The 24,932-nt window shown below is 37.0% G+C and overlaps 2 long non-coding RNA genes across 3 annotated transcripts in view; one reads left to right on the top strand and one right to left on the bottom strand.

Annotated features, from left to right (window-relative positions):
• The window catches only part of LOC112654405 (uncharacterized), a 231,175-nt gene that overhangs the window by 28,529 nt on the left and 177,714 nt on the right, over nt 1-24,932 (bottom strand). Inside the window, exon 17 of the long non-coding RNA XR_003132996.3 lies at nt 21,304-21,445. This is a non-coding gene — a long non-coding RNA (uncharacterized LOC112654405). The remainder of the gene's footprint in view (nt 1-21,303; nt 21,446-24,932) is intronic.
• Nucleotides 1-24,932, top strand: part of LOC112654406 (uncharacterized) — an 80,693-nt gene that overhangs the window by 33,010 nt on the left and 22,751 nt on the right. The window lies entirely within an intron of this gene.

Below are 24,932 nucleotides of genomic sequence, written 5' to 3'. Positions count from 1 at the left end.
GCTCTCCAGACTTTCTCGGAGTTTGAAGTAGTAATTTCATCTTTTTTTTTTTTTTTTTTTTTTTTATCAGAGCTGGTCTTCCATAAGCCTTTTTGATGAGTTTTGCAAAAACAAAATCCATGTGGGCTGGAATTCTCAAACTTAGTTTCAGGTTAAAATTAAAGATAAACATTTACTGAGAGTTGATGTTTTGCAAAAAAAAAAAAAAAAAAGTTGTTTCAAAGCCCTCTGTAACTCCAGAAAACTTGGCATGCTTTCTGAAATTCAGCCTTTCATGTTGTTAATCTTCCCCAAGCCCCAGTGATGTGACATAACCTGAAAAGAGCTAACTTAGGAATAAAATTTAAGCAATCAAATTGGTTAACCTTTCAGCATTGACAAATCAGCTTAGCAAATACTATGGCAGGTGTCATATGTGATGGTTGAGGTGTCCAGATGGGACATCAGCTAATGGTCATGCCTGTCACTGACCCATCATTCCAATGAAGAGGAACAAGACTCATTGTCTTACAGCACTGAAGACACACTCCACTAGCTTTGAGCCCAACCATCAATTGTTTTTTTTTTAAGTTATAGCTTATTTTATGATATTTACTCACAAATGAAAGCACAGCATAAATAATGTTAAAATAGAATAAATCTACTTTCCGTAGAAGGGACTTTACGGGGTTAAGAAGGTAGAATAATGTATGATGACTGAAGGAGGTCTTGATACATAAACAGAAAAACCTGGAGATACAAATGAGTGAAAAGGGGAACAAAATGACTTGGAAATCCCCTTCCCTGGTGACCAAAGGCAAAAGTGACATGTTTGTTTCTGTGTTCATAAGTCTGTGTTTGAAAGCTATTTTTTAAATTGTGACTGCCCAACCAATGAATAGGAGAAGGTATTTTTCACCTTTTCTGACATGGCAGTCTGGAATGGTTTGCAGTGAAATGTTAACAATAGAAAATGAGGTACGTATTATTCGAGGTCAGCCACAGGAAAGCAAGACCTTAACTTATGACAGTCCTGGTACAAACTTGTAAAGGGCTGATGCCCTTCTCAATCGCCATGCTTTGTAACACAGGAGTTAACAAATGGTCCAAAATATGGGTGTAAGAACTGATCTCCCCCGCACCAGTTACAATAAAATGCTTTATAGATTGACCTGAAATGGGAAATAGGAAAATTGGACTATTTGGGGCTTTGCTAAATAGAAACTCCATTTTCCCACTCTTGGTTCCCACAAGGAGGAGAGTTTCTCTGGCTTCTTTATTTTTATATTGGAGAAAAAGAATAACCGAGTATGCTCATCCTAGCTCCCTGTTTCTCTTGAGATGGCTGCCCACAGGGAACATTCTTTTGCCTTTGCTTCTCTGCTGCTCCTGCAGGAGAAGGGTCAGGGGGCCTACTGGCTCCAGTATTGGTGTGACCCAGTAGGTATGTCTGCCTAACTCCAAAACTGAATAGTCGTAAGTCCACTTGGCTTCCAGAACTTATTTGTCTCCCCAACTTCGTCTCCATCAGCATCTTCATTCTTTATCTCTTTTATGTTTTCAAATTATTCAAAACTTGAGCAGAAGCAAAACCCCAACATTTAGCATGCCTTCTGTATCACTTCAATTAGTATTGGCAAAAATGGTACCAGAAACTTAATGGTCTCTGAGAAGTTTTATCCTCACCAGGATGTTAACACCATATGGGTGTCAGCTGTCCCAAGTTACAATCCATGGACTTTTAAACACTGTTGGAAGAAATGTTCCTACAAGAGCCTAATTTTGGCACTCTGCTTTTACCATTAGAGATAAAGTGAATTCACCTCTATGTTGACTTCATTCTCAGAGGTAGTCACGGGAGAACTTCCTACCTTCTAGCAATGGTTTAGGAATTTGGATGGTGGCAGCTCCAGTCACTCATGAACTCTGTTTAGTACTCTGGCCTTCACAAAATCTTGTGAACATTTTGGTTTTATGTTGCTATGTCCATTACTGCTGATTCCTATCATGAAATTGGTTAGGTCTCAGAGATCTTCCTTCCCCAAATTTTTTGACTTCCTGTGTAATTACTAAATTCAAAATCAGCTTGAACTCCTGTAGGAAAAGTATCTTTTGAGGTATGAACCAGCTACATAAATTTAAGGGTGGTTCACTCTCTTAGCCATGAAGGCAGCTCAAGGAAGTATAAAGGAGGAACAGAATTTGATCCAGCTATTCTTCCCAAGTTTACCAATTATTATTTATATGAAAAGTTATTTCATCTCTATTGGGGAAAAGTGAGTAAAGAGAGTCTGAAACATTCCCCCTACCCTAAAACCAGAAGGGGAGATGTGGTGCTCAGAACACATTTTTACATTGCTTCTTGGTAAAATTCAATTTTCTTCTTCAAGGGTACAGGGAGTTGCCATAGGTAAAACATTTGGTAAAATGTCTTCTTGACTTTTAGCAGCAGCTGGGGAAAATGTCTGCACCAATGCAGTGTAAATAATTGATATGCTTTTGGACAACTTCCCAATTTATATTTTCTCTTTAAAAAGGTAAAAATAAAACCAAAATCCAAAAGGCAACCCCATGGAGATCAACTAGATGTGTGAAACTCACTTTTTCAAAATAAAACAAACCCAATTCTCATCCCAGCTTGGGCTGAGATGGTATGTGTACTGGCATGTGGACTAGGAAAGACATTTCCCAAAGGGTGAAAAGCGAGAGACTAGTGCCTATTATTTTAGTAGTCACCTGAAGTATGAAAAGTTTCAGAAAGAAAGAAACTGAAAAAGGTTTAACTAACTCATACATTTATGTCTGGCTGTCCTCCAAGGGGCTGTTAATCCTGTGGCTGATGGACAGGAACTCCAAGCAGAGGTGCTAATCTAAGGGAAGCTGGGAAACTTGTGGGTCGGCAACTTGTAGTTCAGGGCTGTGACTCTGAAATCAGTCAGCTGGGGTCAAATTCTGGACCTTCTACTTATTAGTACTTTGATCTTGGGCAAGCCATTTAACATCTTTGGGTCTCTATTTACTCATATGTAAAATGGTGATGATGATAAAAGGCCTACCTCACTGAGTTGCTAAGATGAAATGAATTACTGTACTTAAGGCCCTGGGAGCAGTGTCTTCCACTAAGTAAACACCATATACCATGCTCTTATTAGATAACTAAGCTAAAATTGAGTAGGAGATGGTAGAAAGAGGTCAAAGTTGAGTACCAGAGACATGCTGGGCCTGCATTAGAGTTCTGGTTGTACCACTAATTCAACAATAGCTGGTACTCAGTACATGTCACTTAACTTCTCTGAGTCTCTGGTTTCTCCTTGGTAAAATGTGGGAAACACAGCCTAACTCCATAGCACTGTCTTGAGGACTCAATGAACACAAAGTTTCTGTAAGTCCTATCCAGTAATAAGATGTCAATAATTATTTATATTCGTCTTTTGCCGTCTTCTTGCCCTAACTCCTGAAGGTCTTCATGGTTTCTTACAACTAAAGTCTATTCTAATAGCCTAAAATATCACTGCACTTGCCAAGATGTTGTAATTGACCTAGAACTAATAAAGTAGATGAGGAAGTGAGGTAAAAGGAACTTTTACTCTCGGCTCCCGAAGCCTTATTTTGAAGGTCGACCTATCCAGAAGCATCACATTCAACCACAAATGTTTATAAGTACCAGAACAACACTAGTAGTCAAAGGAGTTACGACGCCAAAAATACCATCTTTTCTGGCTATGGAGAACTTACGTTAGAGGAGAAGAAAGAAGAAAAGCTCACTAGTAGCTCTTCTGGATAATGACTGTGATTCATGTACCGACAGATGTATAAACCAAATGTTATAGGGGCTGAGAATAGTAAGTGAGACTATCTGGTTTTCCATATGGAAAAACTTTAAGACAGAGGTAATATCTGACGTGTCCCTTAAGGCTGAGCAGGATTTGGATTGGCTGTACATACATATACAGCCAAATACATACCATACCAAACCAATAGGCATTGTCATGGAGTGAATTGTATCCCCACCCAAATTCATATAGTGAAGTCTTAACCCCCATTACCTCGAAATATGACTGTATTTGAAGATAGGTAATTAAATAAAAATGAGATCATATGGGTGGCCCCACCCCAATGTGACTAATGTTCTTATAAGAGATTAGAACCCAGGTGCACACAGAGGGAAGACCATGTGAAGACACAGAAAGAAGCTGATCATCTTGAGCCAAAGAAAGAGACCTCAGAAGAAACCAGCCCTGCTGACTTGACTCAGACTTGCAGCCTCCAGAACCATGAGGAAACAAGTTTCTGTTGTTTAAGCCATTCTGTCTGTGGAGCTTTGTTATGGAAGCCCAGGCAAATGAACACAATCATCAACAAAGTCTAGAATATAGTAGGGTGCATATTCAGGGAAAGTACAATTTTTCTTTTACATAATCTGAGTAGGGGATTAGGGAGAGATAAGAGTAAAAGAGGGATTTAAGTAAAAGAATGGAAGACCTTGGACATAGACTAGGAACCTGGATTTTCTTCAGTATATAAAGGAGTGTCATTCAAGAATTTTTGAATGGAGAATGGCATTGTTAGGTGGGTCCTTCAGTTTTATTTATAATAGTAAAAACATGGGGAATGAGCCATTTATCTATGAATAGGTGAATTGATTTTCATGGGGGTAGGACGTATTAGCATAGGAAAGACTAGGAAGCACAGAGCAGTGTGGAGGCCATCTTTTTTAAAGATTTTATTTAAATCTTAGAGAGAGAGAGAGAGAATGCACAGGCAGGGGAAGCAGAAGGCAGAGGAAGAGGGAGAAACAGACTTCCCACTAAGGAGAGAGCCTGATTCAAGGCTTAGTCCCAGGATCCTAGGATCATGACCTAAGCCAAAGACAGATGCTTAACCTACTGAGCTACCCAGGTGCCCCATTCTGGAGGCCATTTAGGCAACACTTGTAAAAGATACTGAATTGTGAGATTGAGGGGAGGTGGATGGCAGTGGCAAGAATGGAAAAGAAGTAACATCCATCTAGTAAGTCCCATGATGGGACTGACTAGATGAGGTGGTGGAAAGGAGTAAGGAGACCAGGAGAACATCTGAGGAGTGAGTTGGTGAACTCAAATGTATACAGTGAAATGTAATGTAAACATGAGACTTCCTATGTAACAGTACACTGGCTGGAGAACAGTTGGATCCAATGCTGAGGATAGAAGTCAAAGCTCAAAGAAGATATAGAAGCCTCCTGAATAGTGAAATAGTTGTCACCACAACAGTGGATGGACAGGCCAATGGAGAGTGTACAGAAAACCAAGGCTTACCTATAATTGGGAGCTGATGATGACAAAAGATTTCAGGATAGATGGGGTAGTTAACATTGCTCAAAGTTAGAGAGATGGCATGTAGAAGCACAGAATATCTGTTGTTTTTTGTGAGCTTTGAGAGAACAGTGACTGCAATGTCATGGAGAGCAAGGCAGATAATGCCAAAGAACAGGAGAACAGGATTGTGCATGGCACTGACCATGAGTGCCTCCTTTTTTTTTTTTTTTTTTTTTCCATGAGTGCCTCCTTACATTTAGCCCTCTCCTTTCCTCTTGCCTCACCCTAATCCTGGCCCTGTCATAGAATGAAGTGGGCTTGGCATGAGGCAATAGGGACTCAGAAGACTGGGCCTAAGTGGAGAAAGAATAACAAGTTCAACTTATTTTTATTTTTATTTATTTTTTTTTCAACTTATTTTTAAACCTACTTTATTGTGATAGCATTTATATAAGATAAAATGTGGCCATCTTAATTATACAGTTCAACGAGTTTTGATAAGTTTTTGTAACCACCAATAAAATCAAGATAAGGAATATTTTTACCAACACAAAAGATTTAATGATTTTCCTGTTTCATCTAATATCCTCCTCACCCCCAAGCCCCAGGCCACTGATCTGCTTTCATTCACTATGTATTAGATTTGTCTTCTCTAGAGTTTCATAAAAGTTGAATTGAGCAGTAGGGACTTTTATATATCTAGCTTCTTATTTTAGCATAAACGTAATTGAAGTTCACCCACCTTTTGTTATTATTTTTCTGCTAAATAGCTTTCCAGTGCATGGTTGTACCATTAAAAAAATTATCAAAAAAAAAATCTATTCACCTATTCATAGATAAATGGCTCATTCCCCATGTTTTTACTATTATAAATAAAACTGCTATGAACATTCATGTTGAAATTCTAAATGGTTGAGTATTTTGAAACTGAATATCCCAATTGTTTATTTTTAGTATGGAGAAATGCTTAATTTTAATATTTTGGTTTGTGTATTTTAGTGTTGTGTTAAAATGACTTAGTCCTACTAACATTTTTAAAAAAAAATTGTTTGGATCTTTTATGTGTCCAGGGAAAAACAGAATTTTACTTCTTCCTTTTAATTGGTGTGCCTGTAATTCCTTTTTCTTTCTTCATTGCACCGGCTAGCACCTCCAGGACAATGCTGAATAGAAGTGTAAGAATGAATATCCTTGCCTAGTAGTTCCCAGTCTTAGTAAGAAAACAATTGGTCTTATAATTTTCAGTGTTAGCGGAAGAAGCCCTCTCTCCAAATTAAAAAGGTTTCTTGGGATCCCTGGGTGGCGCAGCGGTTTAGCACCTGCCTTTGGCCCAGGGCGCGATCCTGGGGACCCGGGATCGGATCCTACATCAGGCTCCCGGTGCATGGAGCCTGCTTCTCCCTCTGCCTATGTCTCTGCCTCTCTCTCTCGCTCTCTCTCTCTGTGTGACTATCATAAATAAATAAAAAATTAAAAAAAAAAACCTACTTACGTGAGATGTCCCTACTAACCATCAGAATAGCTAAAATAAAAAAAAAATACTGATGATACCAAGTGGTGACAAGAAATTGAAGCAACAGGAACTCTACACATTTAAAAAAAAATTAAAAAAATAAAAAGGTTTCTTTATATAGTTCCAGTTTTTATTATGAATGGATGTTGAATTTTTGCATGCTTTTCCTGCATCTTTTAAGGTAACCATGCTCTTCATTAAAGAAATTACATTGCTGAATTACAACGGCAGTGAATTAAGTCAATTGATTTTCAAGTGTTAGACCAATCTGGCATTGCACTTGATCATTATATGTTTTTATTTTTATATAGCTAGCTTTGATTTTAATGCTTTGTTGAGGCACTTTTTGATTCTATGTACACGAAGAATATTCTGTAGCTTTTTCTATCTTATAGTATTTTAGGATTTGTCTTATGTCTTCCTTAAAACTTATCAGTAAATCCATTGGGTCTGGGGTTTTCCTTTGAGAAAAAATTCAACTTAGGAATTTAATTATTAAAATTGAGGATTTTTAAAGTTTTCTATTTCTTCTTAAGTTCTGTAATTTGTGTCTTTCAAAGAATGCATCCATTTCACCCAGGATGTCAACTTCAGTGGCATGAAATTGCTTAAAATATTCCCGAATTATTCTCTTAATATCTGTCGCTTCTGCAGTGATGGTTTCCCTTTTATTCCTCATTCCCCCTTATCCCATTAAAGGTCAGTCTAATTAAGATTTATTAATTTTATTGATCTTTTCTAAAAGCCAACTTTTGGTTTTATTGGTTTTTCTCTAATTGGCATTCATTTTTCTATTTTAATTGATTTCTATGTTATCTTTGTTATTTCCTTTTTTCCACTTGGTGTCTTTTGTTTGATGTTTTTGTTTTTTGTGGGGTGGGTTTTTTATTTATTTATTTATTTATTTTGCTATTTTCTCAATATGGAAGCTTAAATAATTTAATTAGACTTTTATTGTTTTCAAATGGAAGCATATTCATTTTTCTTTAATCATTGCTCCAGTTGCATCCAGAAAATTTGCAATTTCAAATTTGCAATCCAGAAATCAATTGCATCCAGTTGCATCCAGAAAATGATAGACTTTGTTTTAATTTTCCTGCAGAGCAAAATATCTTCAATATTTTTTCTTGTGATTTCTTCTTTAACCAATAAGCTTTTTAAAAGTATATTACTTAGTCTCCAAACGTTCAAAGATTTTGAAGATTTATTTTTTGATATCCAATTTAATTCTGCATGGTTATATAATATATATCTTATGATTGCAATCTTTGTCTTTTATGGCTCAAAATATAACGTCCTAGTGAATATATGTGTATATTTGTAAAGAATATATATTCTACTCTTATTGGATAGAGTGTTCTAAAATTTAAAATTTGGCCAAGTTGATTTTGTCGTTCACTGAGAGTGTTCAAGTCTCCTATATCTTTCCTGATTTATCTATTTGTTCTATCAGTTGTTAAGAAAGGGGTTTAAAATCTGTAACTAAAAATTGTGAATTTATTTCCTCCTTTATTTCATCAGTTTTTTGTTTCATGTATTTTGAAATTCTATTGTTAGGTGCACACACATTTAAATTTGTTAGGCCTTCTTCATGAATTGGTGCTTTATCATTGGGTTATGTCCCTTTTACCATTGATAATATCTCTTGTTCCAGTTTCTTTGATTCTAATTTAGCCACTCTAGCTACCCTATAATTGGCGTTGTGTTGTATATCTTCCCCTTACTTGTACTTTTAAACTGTTTCTTTATATTTAAAGTCAATTTCTTGTAGGTAGCATGTATTTGAGATTTGCTTTTGTTGTAATATGTTCAGGCTGCTATAATAAATTACCATAGACAGGTGGCTAATACACAGAAGAAATTTATTTCTCACAGTTCTGAGGTTGGAAAGTCCAAGATCATGGTGCTGACATGATCACATGAGGGCCTTTTTCCAGATTGTACACTTTTCTCTGTGTTCTCACATTGTGAAAGGGGCTAGGGAGTTCTGTAGGATCTTTTATAAGAGCACTACTCCCATTTATGACAGCTCCATCCCCATGAGCTATTTACCTCCAAAAGCCCCCCACCCCCAACAAAAAACAAAAACCATCACATTGAGCATTAGAATTTCAACATATGGATTTCGTGGGGGACACATTCAGACCATACCAGCTTTCTTTTTTAAAAAATTATTTATTTATTTATTTATTTATTTATTTATTTATTTATTTATTTAACAGAATGAAAGAGAGAGAGAGAGAACACAAGCCAGGGGAGCAAGAGAGGGAGAAGCAGGTGCCCTACTGAGAAGGAAGCCTGACTTGGGGCTCGATCCCAGGACCCTGGGATCATGACCTGAGCTGAAGGCAGATGCTCAGCCAACTGAGCCACCCAGGCACCCATAGCAGCTTTCTTATCCCATCTGAGAAGATCAAATATATAGTGTAATTATCAATATGGTTCAGTTTGTATCTATTATCTGGTAACTTGATTTCTATTTGTTCTACTTGTTTCTGTTCATTTCTTTGATTTTCCTTTCTTTTGGATTTATTGTTTTTATGGTTATATTTTATCTTATGATTTATATTAACTTTTCTGGGCTTCTTTGTTTTTTATGTAGTTTCTCCAGGGTTTGCAATCTACATTTTTTACTAAGCAGAGTCTATATAAAATATACCACTTCATCTACAATGAAGCACTTTCTAGTTGTCTTCTCCCATAATTTGTTCTATTGTTGCCATGCATTTTTCCCTACATATTATAGACCCCATGATATATTGTTCTTTATTTACTGCAAATAAGTATTCTTAAAAGAAATTTAAAAGTGACAATTTTTAAAATATATTTCCAATATATTTTCCACTTCCAACATTCTTCATTCCTTTTTTGTAAATTCAAATTTTCATCTGGCATCATGTTCCCTTTTCCTGAAGAATCTCCTTTAATATTTCTCATAGTTTAGGTCTGCTAGCAACAAATTCTATTAGCTTTGCTGTGTCTAAAAACAACCTGTTTTCACTTTATTTTTTGGAATATACTTTTACTGGGTATAGAATTCTAGGTTGATAGTGCTATTTTTCTTTCAATATTTTCAATACATTATTCCATTGCCTCTAATTTACATAATTTCCATGACATCTGAAATAATTCTTTTTTTTTTTTTTGAAATAATTCTTATCTTTATTTTTCTATATCTATTTGACGTTTTTCCTTGACTACTTTTAAGATTATTCTCTATCTCTGCTTTTGAGTACTTCAATTATAATAAATTTTGGGGTGTCTTTTTTTCTTTTTCCTGTATACTATTTCTTGTCTCTCTTGGATCTATAGATTTATGATTTTTATCAAACTTAGAAATTTTCTGGTGAGCATATCTTTAGTATAATTTCTGTTCTTCCCACAAACTCTTTACCTGGGGCTTTGATTATAGTTAAATCATTTGACATTTTTTTTGAGGTTCTTAGGTGTTTTTGTTTTGTTTTGTTTTTGTCTTCTTACTCTATGTGCTTAATTTTGGAGTGGTTTCTATTATCATGTTTTCAGGTATGTTTATTGATTATTTGTAATGTCTAATTATTATAAACCCTGTCCAGTAAAATTTCATTTTATATATTTTTTCATTTTTAATTTAATTTTGTTCTTTTTAAATATCTATTTATATTTTTGTCACATTATATTTTTCCTTAAAAATTCTGAGCATATTGAGCATATTTAACATCCTTGTCTGCCAATCCTATCATCTGTCACAAATGGATCAGTTTACATTGACTGATTATCTTTTTCCTGTACAAAGTCATTTTCCCTGCTCTTACATGTCTAGCAGAATTTTTTTATTGAAAAATGGACATTATAAATTTTCTAATGTTAAGTGCTGCTTTTTATTTATATTATTATTGTTTTGCTCTTCCTTGAGTGTCAGTAAGCTGTTAAGTTACTTGTGGATCATGTCAATCCTTGTGAGACTTGATTTTAAGCTTTTTATATATATATATAACATATATAGTATATATATATTTAAGATATATATATATATATATATATATATATATATATATATATAGTAAGCATGGGGCTAGTTTAGTCATACTTGTAAGCTGTGAGTGTTCTGAAGTGTCTACTGAATGCCTGGTGTATTCAATATGGTCTCTCCATATTGGTTGGCTTCTGAAAACACAAAAAGTTCTAGCCTCATGTGAGCTCTGGGAACTTTAACTTATAACCCCCCCAAACAAATTCTTTTCCTTGAAAGTTATTCTTTGGTGAATTTCATAGTTTCACTTTACTCATGGCAGATTGATATTCAGCCAAAGACTCAACATGACCCCCATGTAGATTTCAGTAGCTTTTGCTTGTGCCTCCATTTTTCTGATATCCTCCTCTGAGAATGTCAGCTCCCTCAGACTGTCCAGTATATAATCTCTGTTGCCTTAACTCTGAGACACTGCAGGGCTCTGGTTAGGCTTCTCCTTTCTGCATATTGATACAGGAATTTTAAGGGGGAAACTGAGGCAGTCATAGGGCTTAACTCTGTTTTTTATTGGGGCTCACAGTCCTATGCTGCCTCTGGTCCAGTGTCTGAAAGCAGTTGTTTCCACATTTTGTCCAGTCTTCTAGTTATTTATAGTGGGAGGATGAGTCTGAATCCTGTTACTCTCTCGTGGCCAGACACAAAAGTTGTCTAATTTATTTTTTCAAGGCTGTGCTAAGCAATCGAATACAATATTTAGAGTACAAATTTATAGGACTACAGAGTGGAATTCTGCTTTTTAATAACAGCTATTCGTTATTGAGAATCTATGAGTATACAGCACAGGGCTAGATGCTTTATATATCTTTCTTATTTTTTCTCATAATAGCTTCTAAAGAGATGTATTATTATCACTTAACAAGGGAGGAAATAGTGGCTGTTAGCAGTAGGGACTAGAGTTCAGGTTCAGACCAGGGACTGTCTTAATGCTGGTGCTGGTCCATTACCCTGTGTTCCTCTCCTCCTTTTGAGATGCATGAAAGAAGGATAATGTGGCAGTCCTTGAGGGATTCTCACAGTGGAAGGAAAATTTTAGGGTTAAAGAAGGGACTAGAAGATGAAAGAGCATGGCCTGGCAAAATTACTGTATATGGGTAGCCTAGTCTCTCTCTGCTCCGTGACTCACAGACTTCCCAGTTGCAGCCCGTGTCCTAATAAAATGGAATTCATGCTCTTCACTTTGAAATGTTCAGTTTAGATTCATCTGCCCTCATTTTCACAGGTTTTCTGCACCATTCCTAACTTTCAGAAAGTTTGCAATTTTTCCTCCTGCCACTTGGAGTCTTGGTTGGCAAAGGCTATGTCTGGCCTCTTATTTAATTTTCTCTAACTTCTTGTCACTCCGCTATGCCCCTGCTGGTTTTCTGTTTGGGATTTTTCCTTCTCTTTCTGCTGCTATTATGAAATAGACCTTTGGACTCTGGGGTTCTTTCCGTAGGGTTTTAAGCATATTTTTGTGATTCCTATTATTAAAAAAAATCCTTCCTCGATTATCAACTTCTGCCTAAGCATGAGCCAATTTCTGCACTTGTATTTTTGGCTATTTCCTCAAGAATGGAGCTCAACCCTCTTTTTCTGCAGATGCATACAATTGCAGCACCTCTCCCCACCCCCATTCCAGAACTAATCAAAGCACACAAACAGCATTCAGAGATTTACTTGAAAACCTCTTACTACTCAAATCAAATAGCTTTTCATCAGCCCTGATTTTATTTAATTTAACATTTGATTTGGAGATTCAACTGGTCATTAACACCCTTTATCAACTTCAGTTATCCTTTATCCTCATTCTGTTTTCCTGTATAAGACTTACCATGCACACAACTGGATATTACTTTACATTCTTCTCTTCTCTGGGGTAGTGCTAAATTCAGTTTGGAAATCAAGATGTTTCTTGCATCCAAATTTGTTACCTATATGTTGCAACTGGTCCCAGAGCTTTTGATCTCTCTTCTTATTAGGATAAGAATTAAATGCATGGTGGCAGATAGGTTGTATCATGCATGCCAACTCTAATGCTGAGCTGATGAAGACTCTGAGGATTTGTTAAGCTTAGAAGGGAAAAGTGTGGCTATCAATTAGCAATGGCAACCATGTTAATGGAAGAGGAGGATAGTGACACAGATTTCAAATGTTTGATGATCCTAGAAACTTTTACTTCTCTGATGACGATGGCTATGGGCTGACCTGACAATAACTAATTTAAGAAAAATAAAATCTTAAACTTCCAGACCTGAAATAAATCTTACAGTATAATTACCCTTTTACGAGTGCTTATTTTAGGCCAGAAACTGCTAAATTGTTTTATAATTCATTTACTGAAACCTCTTAGGCACTCTGTGATGTATATATTATTATTATCCAATTTAGAAGCAAAGAATGAGACTCAAAATTATATAGTGCTTGCCCAAAGCCATAAAGCTAATAAATGGGGGAACCTGGCTATGAATTCAGTTTTGTCTGATTTGAGACCTGACCACTGATGAGAAAAGTGAGACAGAAAAGTTTCACTTGCAGGCTTACGTGGCAGAGATAAACCCATTTTATTTTCTGCCTTGACATGTTTTCATGTCACATTTCATTCCACATTTCCCAGTTTCCCTTGCAAATAGATGGGACCATACAACTGAGTTCTAGCCAGTGGAACATAAGTGGAAATAATACATGCAACTTCCAGGTTCCAGGCCCATAAAACTTCTCCTGCATTCTCTTATGCTCTTTCTTTCTTCCTCTCCCAGCAAGACATGGCCTAGAAGACTGTGAGGTCCTAGGAGTTGTGGATCTAATAGAAGGAAATGTCTTAGGTCCCTGAATGTCTTGGTGATGTAGTGCCCAACGCTGACCACACTGGTCTGTGATATGTGTAAGAAAGAAACTTTTATTATGCTAACTTACTCTAATTTGAGGGTTATTTTTTACCAGAGGTAACCTAGCATGGACAGTTTGTCCCACTACCCAGCACAATGAGTCAAAATGTATTCTCCAAAACATGCTTCTCAAGTTCTGATCATTTGATTTCCTGCCAGTTTTATATTTTACCACAGATGCAAATGCCTCTGTTTTCTATGTGTTGCTACCTTAATGAGATTACTTCTTCTCCATTTTCATTTATTCTGATGCCTAGCAAGGTTTACTGTAGCAGCAACAGCAGAATCCATGTCCTGTAATGGATGCCTGCCATTTCGTATTGACCTGATTTTTGGTTCTATCTTTCCCTGTCCTCTAAATATCTCAACCAGAACTTCTTTTCCCATCAACTGTGCTTCCTTCTTACACTCAATTTCAATTTTTTCACCTAAATAGTATTGTCATTCTGACTTCAGGCTGAGGATTAAAAAACTCAATCTGTTCCCTTAAAATTGGAATTCAAGTTCATATTTTGTAGGGATTCTTTCTCCTCATGTATTGTTCCTTGTTTGGTTGTTTATCCGATATGAATCTTATGTTCCAGACTTACTGGCATCCTTTGAAAGGAAAGGCACTGCTTAAAGAAGTTTTGTGCTATGCCTTGTCAAACACAAAAACATTTGTGCTTGTTAACATTCTGTTGTTATTATGGTGTCTATCTGACGCTATCACATATGTTTAATACATGGTAATAATGTTTATGGAATCACTTCGTTATAATTACAGTAGGGACTCATGATCACAGCAGCAGGAAAGAAGCTATAGGCTTGTCAAATCAGATCATTATAACTGCCCCTTTCTCTATAAGTACATATGGGCAAGCTGGAAGCCTGCTGCCAATACCACCTTGCTGTTAGGCTGTGTGTTCATATGGGGCTCAATTTGCATCCCTGGGGCACATTTCCACACCCCCACTGAGTTATCTCTGCTTAAAAACCCCATGTGATGGGAATGGTGCCCACAGAACTGCCATGGGAGTGCCAGCAATTGAAACAGTAGAAAGAAATTGAGCCAGTAATAATAATAACAACAATATGTATGCATGTATATGTGTGTGGTATATACATCTCATTTTATTTCAGCTTTCAGTGTGAGACTCAATTCTATAGAATACCATTCAGGGAAATGTCACTTTACATGTTTCCTAGAGAAAAGCAAAGAGCAAAGCAAACACTATAAAGAGCAAGAAAAACATTGGCAGAGTTGAAGCAGGTTTTCTTCTAAGATTTGTGAGACAAAACTAATGAGAAGTGGAATATTCCAGAGAAGGAATTGTCCATCCAGGTCAACATTTCCAAAAGTATATTATCTGGAATTTCAGTCCTTCAGAGGTTAATAGGTGCTAACATAAACAGAGTGTTTTGGGCTCAAATGAGTTTTTTAAAACCTGGGTTAACCAAGTTAAATTGGTTTCTTCTTAGGCCTTTTAACACTGTAATGGACAATTAGACTTTAAGAGAGGGCAAGAGCAGAGGCAACACAAGGCTGGTTTTCCAGGAACAACTTATCAAGATCTTTAATTACAGAGATAGGCTTATCAAAATAAAAGTCTCATCATTGCCAGCATTAACAAAGAGCAGCAGGAGGCAGTCCTCTGCAAAACATTTTGGCCTGGAAATTGAGATGCACAGAAAATCTAAGGGTTTTTAAAAGACTTTACTTCGTGTTTGTAATGTACAGGCATAGGCTTTATGCCTCCTTTGAGGCTGTTTGGAAGATAAATAACTGTTCATTCCTCACATTGAATTTATGAGAGAGAAATTATAAATCCTAGATGATACTGACTTGATTTATTTCAAATCGACTTTCACATCCATGAGGTTGGCAGAGAGGACATAGAGCCAGCCCTGCCTTGTCACTTTCCTTCTTAAATCAGGAAAAAGAGGTCACTCTTTGCTGGCACTCTTTTACAAGACTTATTTCCAGCTATATCCTTCTATATCCTTGTACCCCCTCCCTTCTCTGGAACTACCACCATCCCATCCCATCTGTGATTCTGTCTTTGAATCTGCCACTTCTTGTGGTCTCCTTCCATCCTACCTCTTACTATGATTAACTATCACTCAGCTTTATAAAATATATCTTCTCTAGTTACCTCCTTCTCTTTACTACCTAATTTCTCAAAGACTGGTCTGCTGTCTGCCTCTTGCATTTCTTTATTTTGCCTCACTCCTTAACATTTATCATATGGTTTTTATTACAACCATCTCTCCAAACAGAAAATATCTGCAAATCATATATTCTGATAAAGATTTAATATCCAGAACATATAAAGAACTCTTAACACTCAACAGTAAGACAAGTAACAATTTTTTAAATGGGCAAAGGACCTAAATGGACATTTCTTCAAAGACGATACACAACTGGCCAATAAGCCCATGAAAGATACTCAATATCATAAGTCATTAAAACAAATGCAAATCAATGCCACAATGAGATACTACTTCATACTTACTAGGACAGCTGTAATGGGGGGGGGGAACCCACAAAACAAAACAGGTGTCAACAAGGATGTGGAGAACTTGGAATCCTTACACATTGCTGCTGGGAATGCAGAAGATGCAGCCACTGTGGAAAATAGTTTGGTGTCTTCCTCAAAACACTAAACATGGAAAATCATATGATCTACCAATTTCACTCCTAGGTATAAACTCAAGAGAATTGAAAACAGCCACTTGAACAGATACTTGTAAGCCAATAATCATCACAATCTTTTTCACAATCATCAAAAGGTGGGAATAACTCAAATATGATCAATAGATGAATGGATAACAAAACATGGTATATGGCTACAATGGCATATTATTCAGCCATAAAAAGCAAGGAAATTCTGACACATGATGCAACATACATGAACCTGGAACACACACTAAGTGAATAAGTCAGACATAAAAGGAGAAATACTGTACAATTCACTTATACGAAATATCCAGGGTAGGCAAATTCACAGAGACAGAAAATGGATTAGATGTTACCCAGAGTTCATGGGGGGAGGAGGAATGAGAGGTTATCCTTAATAGTCTAGTGGTTACAGAGTTTCTGTTTGGGATAATAAAAAATATTTTAGAAATAGTGGTGATGGTTGCACAAATTGTGAATGTAATTAATGCCATTGAGTTGTACATTTCAAATTGGTTAAAATGGTAAATTTTATGATAAATATATTTTAGCATCAAAAAGAAAAAAAAAAAGGACATTCCAAAGAAATGCTTCTCTTGGGTGAAACAGGGCTTTGTGTATTCATGGAAGTCTATTCTTCAGGATCTTTGCCACTCGCTTCCAGGTGTCACTCTCTGTAAGGCTTTTCCTGACTGCCCCGCTCTGCTCTTTCCTGGGGCTGTGGTGAGTATAGCATAGGCTCTCAATAAATATTTTTAGAATGACAAACCAGTGAATACAGTCCTAGAAGGAGTTCAAAGAGTTCCTGAGGAGGATAAGAACTCTTATTTCATCTTCCTTAGCGGCCCTCCTAATGACACAAAGATTCACTTCCCTCTCTTTTAAGGAAGTTGAGCCAAAGACTGAGAAGAACAGGAACTCTATGTGAAGTGTAATAAAATGGAGTTCAGGACACACCATCCCAAAATATGGCATCTTGGAATATTGACAGAAGAACTCCAAGATAAATCCAAACAAATAGGCCTTGCTAAGTTTCCTCAGTTTACTCCCCTCTCAGCTCATACCTTTTGTCCTGTCACATATTCCCATGACTCTCCATCCTTCATCAAAACTCACATAAGAACACTCAGGTTTAACCACTTCTTAAGGTCTTCATTTCTTATGAAGGCTCATGCACATAAAATCAATGTTAAATAAATTTGTATGTTATTCTCTTGTTAATCTGTCTTTTGTTACAGAGCCCCAGCTTAGAATTTAGAAGGGAAGATGGAAGAGGTTTTTTCCTTCCCCTACACACCAAAATTAGATTTTTCAAAAATATAAAACCACCATAGTTGCATTTTAAAAATATTTACTATTTCCTCTGCTAACCTAACCAAGGCTGGGCTCCAAGGATCTCTTAACCCACATGAGCATACTGACCTTTTCCAGGGATTAAATAAAAACTAGAACAAAAAATAACCATTGTTATTTAGAAAATGATAGTACTGAGAAAAGGGGAAGAATGGGGATAGAAGTAAATCCTCTGCACCTAAGTTAATGGAGGTTCTCACTGCTAGGAAAAACCCGGGTGTTCAGACATGGAACCAGGTGTATCCTCATCTGGGTTCAGCTGCCAGTTCCTGCCCTGATGCTGTGAACCCAGAAGAGGCCTTCTGTTGGAGGCTTTTATCTGCCCATTCTGGCCTCCCTCTCTGGCTTGTGCTTGCCAACATCAATGACATGTATTGTCCCCCACATTAAGTGCCTGCGGGATGCAGACCATATATGTGGCTGCTTCCTTGTCTTCCTCAGTCCCTGCCTCAGAGCAGATGCCTCACATGTATTTGTTGAGTGATTCCAATTGAAATAGGAGTTATAAACAATGACATTAGTCACACTGCCAGCACAAATCCACAGGCATTCAGGAGGTCTAAAAATGTAAACCCTTGTGGCCTGCTGAAATTATTGTTATACTGCAGGCCCAACTCAAATATCTGTTCTGCTTTGAAGCCTTTCCCGAATGTCCCCCACTGTCCTCCCTGAACACTGTGTGCACCCTTCTTCAGAGCTAAATGATTATGTGTTTGCTCCCTTTCTATTCTGTGAATCCCTGCTGGACAAAAACAACATTTATGTAGGTCTGTGTGGCCTGTTCCTAATGCCATGCCTGGTGTAGAGGATGCCATTGATAAATAATATTTATTGAACTTTTCTGGTTGCCTCTGCCTACCTGCCTTCCTTACACCTCATCTCTCCCCTCTCCCTCCTTCTTCTTTTCTTTCCCCCCTTCTAGGATCTAAATCTAGAAGTTTCAACGACTCTTCAAGAAGCTGAGTCATGAAAGTACCTACCAGGATTTGGTCATCTTCCCAGGAATCCTTTTTATATCTCCCTAAACATATCATCCCTTAGTCTATTTCCATCCCTTTACCCAAACTCATGGTTCTTAGAACATGGATTCTTTAACATTAAATCCAAAATGTGTGTGTGTGTGTGTGTGTGTGTGTGTGTGTGTGTGTAGAGGGCCTAAGGAATCTGTGAGCCTTGCCTCCCCAAGGAAGTTAAGAACCATAGATCTAGATACTTTATTATAATATAAAAGATGAATTTATTTTTATAAAATAAATACAAGAATGTGAAAGAAGATAAAAATCATTTAAAATGCTTCCACAGTTTTCAAAGCACTCATTTACCCAGAGGGGAGGCATCAAGGGGACTCTTTTGTAATCAAACGTGGAATAGTGACCGAGCTACTCTTCATTGTATCAGCATATCAAATCCACTCTTGAAAACTGCACAGAACTGTGATAAGCTGTGTCCTACATTCCAGGGAATGTGCAATACTCTCAACAAGATGACAGATTCAGGGTTTTATCCAGAAACAAATTATCTTTGTTTGCAGCTGACCTGCAGAAGTTCAAGTTTCTTGGGTTATGTGGACTTAGAAGGCATCTCCCTTTTGAAAAAGGAAGTGCACCACTGCTGCCTCAGATAGATGTGGGGTCTTGGTGGGTGTGTACCTGAGACACACGTGCCAGGTCCAAGAAATGATTTTGAGCAATTACGAATGGTGATCTTGGATGCCTGATATTCAATAATCTGTGTAGTCTCTGGTATCTTACTTCATATGGACTTCCTCATACCCTACATCCTACCCAACACACCTGGCAGGCTGGTTATTAGCCTTCAGAGCTTTAATTAAAAGGATCCCAAGACATAGGATCACAGGCTGTCTTTAGGGGACAGCCCTACTTCAGTGATTAGCAGAGAAAAGAAACAGCTCATGCCCAAAGAAGGCCCCTTTCTCTTAGCAAAAGTATACAGTTAAGGAAGGTCATGTAGAAAAGTGTGCGTTCAATTTCAAGCAACACCAGAGAAAGGCTTTCTCACCCAGCAAAACCAGGGGATGGTGTTCTAACCACAAGAGTTCTGATAAAGTAGAAGGCTCTAGGTCTGAAGGGCCAATACACTTAAATTGGGGCCCCATCTTCATTAAGCAAAGTAAGTGGTCTTGGTAATCACTTGACCTCTAACAACAATGGCCACCCTTAACTGAGTAAGAGATTATTTATTATTATCACATTTTATCCTCAAAAGAGGCTTATGAAAAAAAGGGGTGGACTTTCATTCTATAAAGAAGGAAACCAGGATGATGACTAGATAATTTGTCCAACATCCTATAGATACTATGCAGGGAACATGGTTTCTATCTAACATCAAAGCTTATATCCTAATCTGTTACCTTATACTCCTCCTTCCCAAAGAGTTTGCAGGCTTGTGTGCCGTCCTTCTATTTTCTGTATGATTCTTCACTTCATGTCCGCACCCCAGCTACATAACACCCTCAACTATGAAAGCTCTTTGTTCCAATCTTCCCAGAGAGTCATGTCCTATCTTGAATGGGAAGAAATACACAAGCTAATGAAAGGTTCTAATGATCCAAACAAGGGTCATCAAACTGAGGCCCACAGGCCAAATCTGACCTGCTCCCTGTTCTTTGTAAATAAAGTTCTGTTGGGACACTCATGTCCATTATTTAAGTATTATCTATGGCTGCTTTTGCATTCTAAGTACAACAGTTGTGACAGATACATGATGCCCAAAACCTAAAATATTTACCTCCAGCCCCTTAGAGAAAAAGTTTTCCAGCCCTTGACCTATATTAACACACTTTCAATCAATCTACCTATTTCTAACTCATCTTGCACTACCAACTCCAAAATTACCCTGTGACTTGTATTCCTGAAACTTTCCAGGAACCTGTGGGACAGTATGAATCAACTTACTTCTTATCAGCATTTCACCATGATGTGTACTCGATTTCAGTTTTCTCCTCTCTGCTTTGTCAGTTATCATTTCCTTTGTCTTCCAAAAAAAATGTTGGTATCTCTGCTGCTATTTTAATGCACATTCTCACTGTTCCTAAAGGTTGATATTTCTTTTCTTATCTTACTGCCATTTTTGTGGGATTCAGGAATTTACTGGCTGGTACTTTTCAGAAAATAATAAGCCACTCAGGCATTTCAAGCAGAAAGGAATTTAATTTAGGAAATATCTATGTTTAGAAGACTGTGGTAAAGGCTAGCATTTCAAAGATCAAGTAAAGCCTCTGCTTATTCTCAGGTTCATCATTAGCTTTCAGAGGCAGGAAGTAGCAAGAAGCACAGGAAACTATCTGCAGTAATTGCTGATTTTATGATGCTGCATTAAGGGCGACATTGCAAACCAGTGTCCATGGAGACCTCAGGCCCATGGAGGTTCCATCTCTGCACATTCTTGCTAAAGGTCTTATAAAATGCACATTTGTCTGTCTCCTCCCTTCCACCCAATCTGGAAAGACTCTGGCAAGGGATTCTGTTAAGTGTATTCCCAGGGGTGGGGTGGGGTGGGGAGAGGCTCAGAAGGGGAATGGCGCTGCATTACCAACAGTCTCGTGCAGAGGGCTAGACCAGATGAGAGAGTGAGTTCAATTTGCCATATTTAATTTTTCCACTCACCTCCACCTTTTCCTCTCCACCATCAAGGTTTCCGTAAAGCCACTGTTGCCCACTGGATGGTCGCTGCATTCTAGATCCACAGACATGGGTAGGATTCCTATTGTGGTATGACCGTGGGCAGATCATTCAGCCTTGGCTTCCCCTGGTCAAAAAGAGAGGAAAAAATAACTACTTTAGGAATGCTGTGAAGAGAAGTAAGAAAGTGCATGTTAAATGTTTAATAAATTAAAATGCCACACAAAATGAAAGTAGAACTATGTAGACAAATTAATTCTGGTTTATGTTTCTCACTCCAAAGAATAGCGATGTACCTCTCCAGGGAATACATGTACCTGTCAATCTTGTCTTGGACTTCTTTTTATCTATCCTTTTTTTTTTTTTTTACCAAAAAAAAAGCTATCTCAAACCCTAAATGTAGCAAAATGTCACCACTAAACTACATTTATTTCATTCTTCATCAGCCTATGGCAGATGTTCTGATAGATAATGAGAACCCTGAACAGCTCTAAGACTTGAGCAAAAGTGGCTCAGATTCTACTTTTTATTACAAAGCCTTGTTTCTATGCAGAGGCCTCAAGGTTACAAGATGTCATTATTTTTATAATTCCAACTGAGGTTTCTTAGTGGCAATATCAGTCTTAAGTCTTAAGTATATGTTACAGCCCAAAATAAAATATATTAATGTCTGTAGTGAAATAATAAAAACCAGAACTTTCACTAATTTAAAAATAGTCTTTTCAAAGCTAGTTTTCTGCCTTGATTAGAACTACTAAGAAATTAAAATTTATTAAATGTGTAGCAGGATGATGACCCAAAGGAGATTAAATTTCTGTTTTATGTTCACTCTTCTTTAGATGGATGGGCCAGAAAACTATGCTGGAATCATAGAAGGAAGATTCTCTCAGAAAGATGAAGATAGAAGGCTTTTAAATCACTAAAAATAACTTTATTCAGAAGTTTGAGCACATGGTCATCAGTCCATTATCAAAAAGAAGGAAAGAAGGCATATTCAAATTTTGTATGCTTAAAGAAATTTTTTTGTATGCTTTAAGAATTTAAAAGGAAAATAGTCCCAAATCATGGGAAGATCCTTAGAGGGGAAGAAAACAGGACAGTAATTCTGGGTTCACATGGAGGCAGATGCACGAACCACTTTTTAGATCCTCTGGCATAGCTTATGCCCCAGGACAGGGCTTCCTAAAGTATGGCACATTGACCCTTGGGGACAGATAATCCATGAGATCAAAACTATATTCATAATAGAGTAAGACATTATTTGCCCCTTTCCCTTATTTTGACATTTACCCACATAGTGGAAAAGCCATGGTGGGACAAACTGCTTACTCCTAAGCATGGATCAGAGCAGTACACCAAACTATTGGTATTTAGGATATTCTTCATAGCTACATGCTTACATCACAAAAATGCCAGTTTTATTTAAGAATGCCTTTAATGAGCTGTACAAATATCTTTATTAAACATTGACCCTTGAGTACATGTCTTTTAAATATTCTATATGATAAAATGGGAAATACCCACAAAGCATATCTACTGCATACTGAAGGGTGACAAATATCTAAGGGAAAAGCACTTGTGTGATTATTTGATTTGCTACTTGAACTAGTCACTTTTGTTTTGGACTACCATTTTTTTGCTGGAAAGAATGGCAATTACTTTTTTACTTTGATTTGAGTAGTCGATGGATATTTTCTCAAAAATAAATGAACCCAGGGGTGCCTGGGTGGCTAAGTTAAGCATCCAACTCTTGATCTCAGCTCAAGTCTTGATCTCAGCATGGGTTCCTAACAAAAACAACAACAAAGAATGAACATAGGGCGACAGATCCAGGTTTGCCAGGAACTTCCCTGGTTTTAGTGCTGGAAGCCTAGCACTTTCCCAGGAGCCCCTCAACCTTGAGCAAAGTACAATGGTTGGTCACCCTAAAGGAACCTGCCATTTCAGGGAAAATACTGATAGTATTTGTGGTTGATGATAAAATTTTGAGCTTTCAGGCAAAATTTGTAATTTTGAAAATTCGTATTGACTATTATGAACTTATGGCTTTCCCATAATGACTATTATGAACTTAAAGACTTTTTTGACAAGATGAAAGTGATATTAATAAATGTGATTTTTATACTGTATAATGAAACATTATAAACACTAAAAACTATAAAGATCTGTATATCTTCATGAACCAACATTTTCCAAATGGCCAATGCATGATGTTAAGAAGTTTCACAGGGATGAAACATCCATTTAAAGTCCAAGAGGATTCAATGACTTTTAATATAATAATACAGTTTCTGCAAGTAGTAGGTATAGTGGCAGAGGTGTCTGAGTGCCAGTGCTTCCAATGTCTTAGTTGCAACTCTAATGAGAATGCGTAAGAGACACCAATTAACTAAGGGAGAGAGCCACCTTTCCCTCAAAATTCATGAACATGCTTCTCTGTCTTCTTTGTCAAGTTATGTCTCTGGTAACGTTTCTGAATACTGTAAGCTTGTTACATTGCACAATGTGAAGGAAACCTAACAACATTTTTGTCTTGTCCTTTGAAAATGCAAATAGTAAATTCATTTCCTCCCTTCTTATGGTCTACTTCATCTGCCTTGCCAGTTCTCAATCTGGGGTCAACCCGAACTTCTACTTTTTCTGCTCCTACTCTACAACTGCTGAGTGTAGCTACAGATGATCTCATAACTATGTCACAATGAGCAATGGATAGTTTGTAAGACCAGCTGTGCCCACAGGCTCTTTAGCAATTCCTTACTTTGCCCCTTGTTAGAAATCGTTCTCATTTACATTTAGCTCTTTGTATCAGTATCCTTCTATCCTCTGCCAGATTTTTTTTGAAGGAAGTTCTACACCAGTGTTTCATGGAGAACTGTATTCAGCATAACTCAATTAACTAGGTTGGTGAAAAAGGATCTTGAGAACACATATTTTTGGGAAGCACTGAACCAAACAAAAGATAGGTTTTTTTTTTTTTTTTTTTTTTTGTAGGATCTCTAAGCAGGACTTTACCAGCTAACATGTATTAAGACTCTAATGAGGGTCGAGGTGTCTTCCACACTTCTGACTACATAATTCTTTGTTCATTGAGCATCCAAGTGACTTGCATTCTAAAGTATACACCTAGGGAGATATTTATTCCCTCTAGCCATCCCCACTTTTATTTCTCTGAATTATTTGCCTTCTAAATCAGTAATGGCTTTCTAATCACTTTCAGTTAAGTATTTGCAGTCCTAATATTCAGAATAGCATAATAGTGAAGCTCATGGATGATAGAATCAGACACCCTGGATTGGAATCCTGACTTAGACACTTACTAGTTATGTAAGCTTGAGAAAATTACTTAATCTCTTTTTGTGTTATAATTCTCATCTTAAAATGGGAATAATGATTATACTTTTTCATATTATAAAGATTAAATGAAACATAGAGATTTTTTTTAGAACATGGTGAATACTGTAAAAGTGTTAGCTCTCATAATTATCTATTTTATGTAGTTAGCTTTTGGAGAGAATAGATTAATCTTATTGATTTTATATCCCTTTCCATTGCACAGTTTCTGGTATTAAATAAAAACAAAAACCCCCTCTTCATCAATAGTGATATCTACCATT

Source organism: Canis lupus, chromosome 15, assembly GCF_003254725.2.
Source record: "Canis lupus dingo isolate Sandy chromosome 15, ASM325472v2, whole genome shotgun sequence".
Classification (NCBI taxonomy): domain Eukaryota; kingdom Metazoa; phylum Chordata; class Mammalia; order Carnivora; family Canidae; genus Canis; species Canis lupus.
This window is presented reverse-complemented; position numbering and strand designations above follow the sequence as displayed.